Genomic DNA, 5,786 nt, shown 5'->3' with positions numbered 1-5,786 from the left:
GATGTTGACTTCGCATGTTAAAAGGCTAAAAAATCACACGAGAAGATTTCGAGAGTTGATTATGATGCAATGGTTATATATGTTTGAAGAAACATAATTAAAAGATTGTCAAAAGAGATTTTTAGAGTGGTTCAGATGCTTTAAGTAAATCCTATATTCACTGTTATTTTATTATTCTCTAACTATTTTTCTGATATTATCTAAGAGACATACAAATATGAAGTAATGTTTTGTTACAGAGAAAAATAATGGTTAATATTCAAATGTATGCCCAACTCTCATATATTTGGCACTCTTTGGACGAAGATTGTTGCTAAATTATATAGACATAGCTGAGTCCAATGTAATGATTACTTAGCAAGGTGTCTACCTATGTGAGAATCTTTCATTCCTCTTGACCTTTTTTATAAGATAATGTTGATATAAATGCTCTTAATAACCTGTTTAGGGCTAATATTATTTTGTCTTTTAGCTCTTGCTAAATTTTGATTGATGAGATTGATAGCTTATTTTGATCAATGTCAGTGTAATTTTATTCATAACATATTAGTTTTCACAATTTTTAGTCACACATGCTAGGTGTGTTAATAATTATATATGTTATACCACAAAACTTATATATATACAAAAGACTCATCGCTTTCTTCAAAAACCACAATAGCTTAGACTGAGTTTATTCTCTATTCATCATCAGAACATAAATTTGAATAATAAAATTGTATTTTAAAAATCCATTGGTGTGAAAGTGTCATTGTTTAGATGAGAAAAAGTAATCTAACTTTGTTTTACCACAAAACTTATATGAATACGAAAACATATATACTAATGACCTCTAGGACTTAGGAATACGGTGCATGCAATAATATATAATATGATTCTATGAATGTGGGAATTGAAAACGTGAACAAAAATTAAGAATTTATAATTCAAATTGGTCTCCTGAGTTCGTTGACTGTGGAGTAAGTCGTGTGTATTTTATAATCCAATCACGTATCTGGAGATTCTGGACCGTTGGTAAAAATTAAAATGCAAATCTCTACTGTACAATTAAGTAAATTCACAGCGATAAAATCTTGAAAACAATAAAGTCACGTGAAAATTCCGACAATTAAGTAAATGCAAATCAATAATAATAAAAAAATGTTGTTTGATGCTTATATGTATAGTGAGAGACCTCAACAAAACCCAATATAAAAGTCTAGACTCTAGTGATTCTCACCTCACCTCTCAGAATCAATTTATTCCCCCACTTTCTCCCCCTCTGTTTCTTCTCTACTTGAGACTTTTGAACCAATATTTTGAGAGAGCAGGGCGAACATTCGTTTAATCTCCTCCAGCAGATTCTGTGCAGCCAGTCACAAGAAACCAAACCTAAGGATTGATTTAACTCCTTGGGATCTTCAGCTCCTTCTGGTGGATTCCATCCAGAAGGGACTTCTTTTTCACAAACCAAAACCTCCAAACAATGAAGATGTAGAAAACACAACCTTAAAACTCCATAATCCACCACCTTAAGACCTCCCTTTCACGTACGCTTGACTTCTTTCCCCCGCTAGCAGGTCGCCTTGCCACCGCTGAACATGGCGATAACGCAGTCTCCTTTTTCATAGATTGCAATAATGCTGGAGCCGAGTTTATTCATGCCGTAGCTGAGGGAGTTTCAGTTGCAGATATCATTGAACCTATCTACGTTCCTAAAATTGTTTACTCCTTTTTCCCACTAAATGGCGTTAGGAACCATGAGGGTACCTCCAAGCCATTGCTCGCCGTGCAAGTTACTGAGCTTGTGGGTGGGATCTTTAGTGGTTGCATTGCACCATTAACCATACCATTGCTGTTGGCTCATCTTTTCGGCATTTCTTCAATTCTTGGTCAAAAATTTCTCGAGGTTTGAATTGTTTATCCAAACCTCCTCTTCTTCAGCGCTGGTTTGTTCGTGATACTGATTGTCCTGTTCGCATACCTCTCTTTACCAACAAACAACTTTATAATAGGTTTGTTCCACCACTTCTGCAGCAAAGAGTTTTTCACTTTACAAGGGAATATATAGCAAAACTCAAAGCAAAAGCCAATGCTGAGACTGGCACCAACAAAATCTCCTCTCTTCAAGCTCTATTATCTCACTTTTGGTGATCTGCAATCCGCAACAAACATTTTGATCCCAATGAAGAGATTAATTATCGCATCTTGATCGGTGCTAGACAAAGATTGCAAGCAGAATTGCAGCCAGAATATTTTGGAAATGCAGTTCAGGCTGGGACCGTAACAATGAAAGCAGGAGAGGTAGTAGAGAAAGGACTTGGCTATGTGGCATTGCAAATGAACAAGATGGTTGCCATGCACACAGAAGAGAAGTTAATGAACTTCTTAGAGTCATGGACAGAAGCTAATAACAATGGACAGCATGGTAACTAATGCTTTGGTCACTAGTAGTTCGCCAAGGTTCAACATTTACGGCAATGATTTTGGGTGGGGAAGACCAATTGCAGTAAGAAGCGGACCAGGAAACAAGTCTGATGGGAAGATGAAATTGTTTGCTGAAGAAGAAGAAGGCAGTGTAGACATTGAAGCTTGCCTTTCGACTGAAACATTACAGGGTATGGCAAAGGATGCAGACTCATGGAAGCTGTCATTAACTAGTCTAGATTGAGTCCGGAATCTAGTTAATTACATATTCCATTTACGAATAAATTTCTGCAGTTGTTTCATGGATGCAATAAGTTCAAATGGACTATAAGGATGAATGTGTGATGAAGCTTTATTATCTTATTTCTAAACATTTGATGATGTTATATGTTATTCTTTCCTTAGGCTATTCCTTTTTTTTTCTCTTGTTGGCATGATTTATTTTTTGTATTTATATTTGTCATGCAGTTATTTTTAATTTTAAAGGTAAGCCTAACTATGTTGTTTTCTTTATGTCTTAAAAAAGAAAAATAAATACTGTGTCACTTATTACACATTTTCTTAATTATCATTTTAAATTGCCGAAGATGCTTGCTCTTCCTTTAAACTCTTTTTTTTTTTTTTATTTTGGTACCTGAGGGTCTGAGTCAGTTTGTGAGCACCTCATCTGACGACCAGGTAAGTCCCTCAATGGACTTTAAACGTTTTGTTTTTTTTTTTTTTGGTGACCTGAGGGTCCGAGTCAGTTTGTGCGTATCTCAACTAATTTCTCAGGTCCTGACGATCAGGTAAATCATTCAATGGCCATTCCTATTAAGACATAACGTCTGTGGGGACTTGAATTAAGGAGCTCATAAAACCTTCTTTTGCTTTTTTACCATCAGACCATCCAGTGGTAGCTAATTTCTTTTAAACTCATTTCACCTTAAATTTTAACATCGTAATTTCATTAGTCCGATTCGAGAAAACTTGCCATTCAACCTAAGTCGAACAATTTCATTGCTTTTGATTCAGATTTCAGACTTTTAAGTCCGTAAATCTACACAATATATATATTACTTTATCTCAAAGGAAATGACTCAATAATCTGAAGATCTTCTAATCTATGGATGTGGGGTTATATCATTGGGAGACTTTTTTTCACAGTTGTACACGTTACAATTAATATTTTTTTAAATGAAAAAGATCATAGTTCATGAGTGATGGTTCACAATCACTCACGAATCATGTTTTTTGTATTAAGTTTGGATTGGTTTGGGTTTTAACCTACCCGTATCCACCCAATTGTCAACCTCATAACTTCAAGTTTAATGTTGACCATGAATGTTAAAAGACAAACAGGACCTACAACATCTCATTGCCAATTCTTGAAGGAGACAAAATCGAATCAGGATTTTGATATCTGATTATGGTTGGCTTCCAGAAATCACGTTTGAGAATTAAGACAAACGTGGTGAAATTACATTACACGTGAGTTGATAGGCCAATTACAAGCAAGCGGCAAGTCCATTTCCCTTGTGCTAGAATTTTTTTAATAGAAGCGAATAGCCAGATAATATAAAAAGATTTCGTAGTTTCTTTCAAGATAAATCTTATTAGGATTTTGATGACTGATTATGGTTGGCTTCCAGAAATCATGTTTTAGAATTGAGATAGACATAGTGAAATTACATTAAATGTGAGTTGATAGGCCAATTTCACGCAAGCGGCAAGTCCATTTCCCTTCTGCTTGAAATTTTTTTATAGATGATAATATAAAAAAATTTCGTAGTTTCTTTCAAGATTATCAAAGACTCTAGGAGATGTACAATATATACTTCAGGAGAATACTTTTTGATAAAATAAACTACTAAACTAGCTAAAGAAAAGACAAGCATGGTTTGTGCATAAATTATGACCCAGCATATATCAGCTGCCACACATCTCTGTAAAGTGTTGCCAAATTCAACTATTAATTCTCTATTCAATCTTTCGTACGTATATTATTCGCATGACACAAGCTGATTGAGAATTGAGAAAACAAATTTAGGGGTGTAATCGAGCCGAGTTGAGTTGAGCTCGACCTCAACCGAGCTTAAGATGTTGTATTCAAGCTTAAGCTAGAGCTACACAGGGATTATGGGGGATCGAGCTCGAATAAAAATAGATCAAAACAACTCCTAACCATAAATTTTACACCAATCGAAATCCCTAGAAACAAATCAAATGAATTCCCTAGAAACATTTACAACATACAAAACCCTGAAACAAATCAAATGAAATCCCCAGCTACGTCAGAAAAAAACCCTAACCATAATTTTTACCCCAATCGAAAATGATCGAAACAACTCCTAGCATTAAATTTCGAGTTCAGCATAGATAATTGAAAGCGTATGTAAGTCGGCTCAAAGGGGGAGAGAAAGAGAAGGAAGTAGAAGAATAGAGAAGGAGAAGAAAGAAGAAAGGTGACAAAGAAGGAAAGAGAAGGAGAAGTGAGTCGGCGCGGATGAAGAAGTTAGGGTTTCTCCCTTTCTCGAATTGAAATAATATTTTATATGCAAAATGGTAAAAACTTGCATATATCCCCTGTCGAGCTCAAGTAAGCTCGCGAACCGCTTGAGTCGAGTATTGGAAAGCTCGAACTCGGATGACCGACAAACCTCGCTAGAGGACTACCTCTTTGGAGGACCGACGAACCTCTTCGGAGGACCAACATTGACATTCATACGCTCACACCATCACAATTGCTTTCACACACAACACCATTTACTTTCTGTTGCTATTTAAATTTTGGACATATTTTTGACTTGGGCACCAAAGTCCCCCCCAGCCAGCACCATCCTGGTGTCAAGGATCTATGTCCGTCTCTTTTCTCTTGTTTCGTAGGTCGCCACATCCCAACTTCCGTGATTGTGGATTCCGAACGTCTACATACGGTAACATCAATATAATAGAGTTAGGGTAAAAAGGTATAAGTGTACAATTTTGAAACTATAAGACCATCTCCAACCCATTGCACCAATTTGGTGCAAACCAATTTGGTGCAAAATTTGGTGCAAAACACTATTCCATCTCCAACCCACAACACCAAATATTGCACCAAAAAGAATATTCCCTAGAATATTCTTTTTTTCTTTTATTGTAATAATCAACAATTAATTTATTTCACTCATTATTTTTGTATATATTAATTAAATATTGGGAATGATATTTTTATTAAATAATAATTATTTTGAAAATTATACTAATTTAATAGAATTAAGCATTTATTTAATCAAATAAACATTACATTTAATATAGAAAAACATTACATCTAATATAAAATGATACAAAAAAAAGATGTGTTGTCTATTCAAGTTTTTTTAATATTTTGATGATCTTACTGGATCCGAAACTAATCT

The 5,786-nt window shown here is 34.9% G+C and overlaps 1 pseudogene; it reads left to right on the top strand.

Moving 5' to 3' along the window:
• Positions 1 to 518: 518 nt before the first annotated feature.
• LOC116138350 lies at positions 519 to 2,650 on the top strand (annotated as a pseudogene).
• The last annotated feature ends 3,136 nt before the right edge of the window (positions 2,651 to 5,786 follow it).

This window comes from Pistacia vera, unplaced genomic scaffold (assembly GCF_008641045.1).
Source record: "Pistacia vera cultivar Batoury unplaced genomic scaffold, PisVer_v2 Contig340, whole genome shotgun sequence".
Taxonomy (NCBI): domain Eukaryota; kingdom Viridiplantae; phylum Streptophyta; class Magnoliopsida; order Sapindales; family Anacardiaceae; genus Pistacia; species Pistacia vera.
This window is presented reverse-complemented; position numbering and strand designations above follow the sequence as displayed.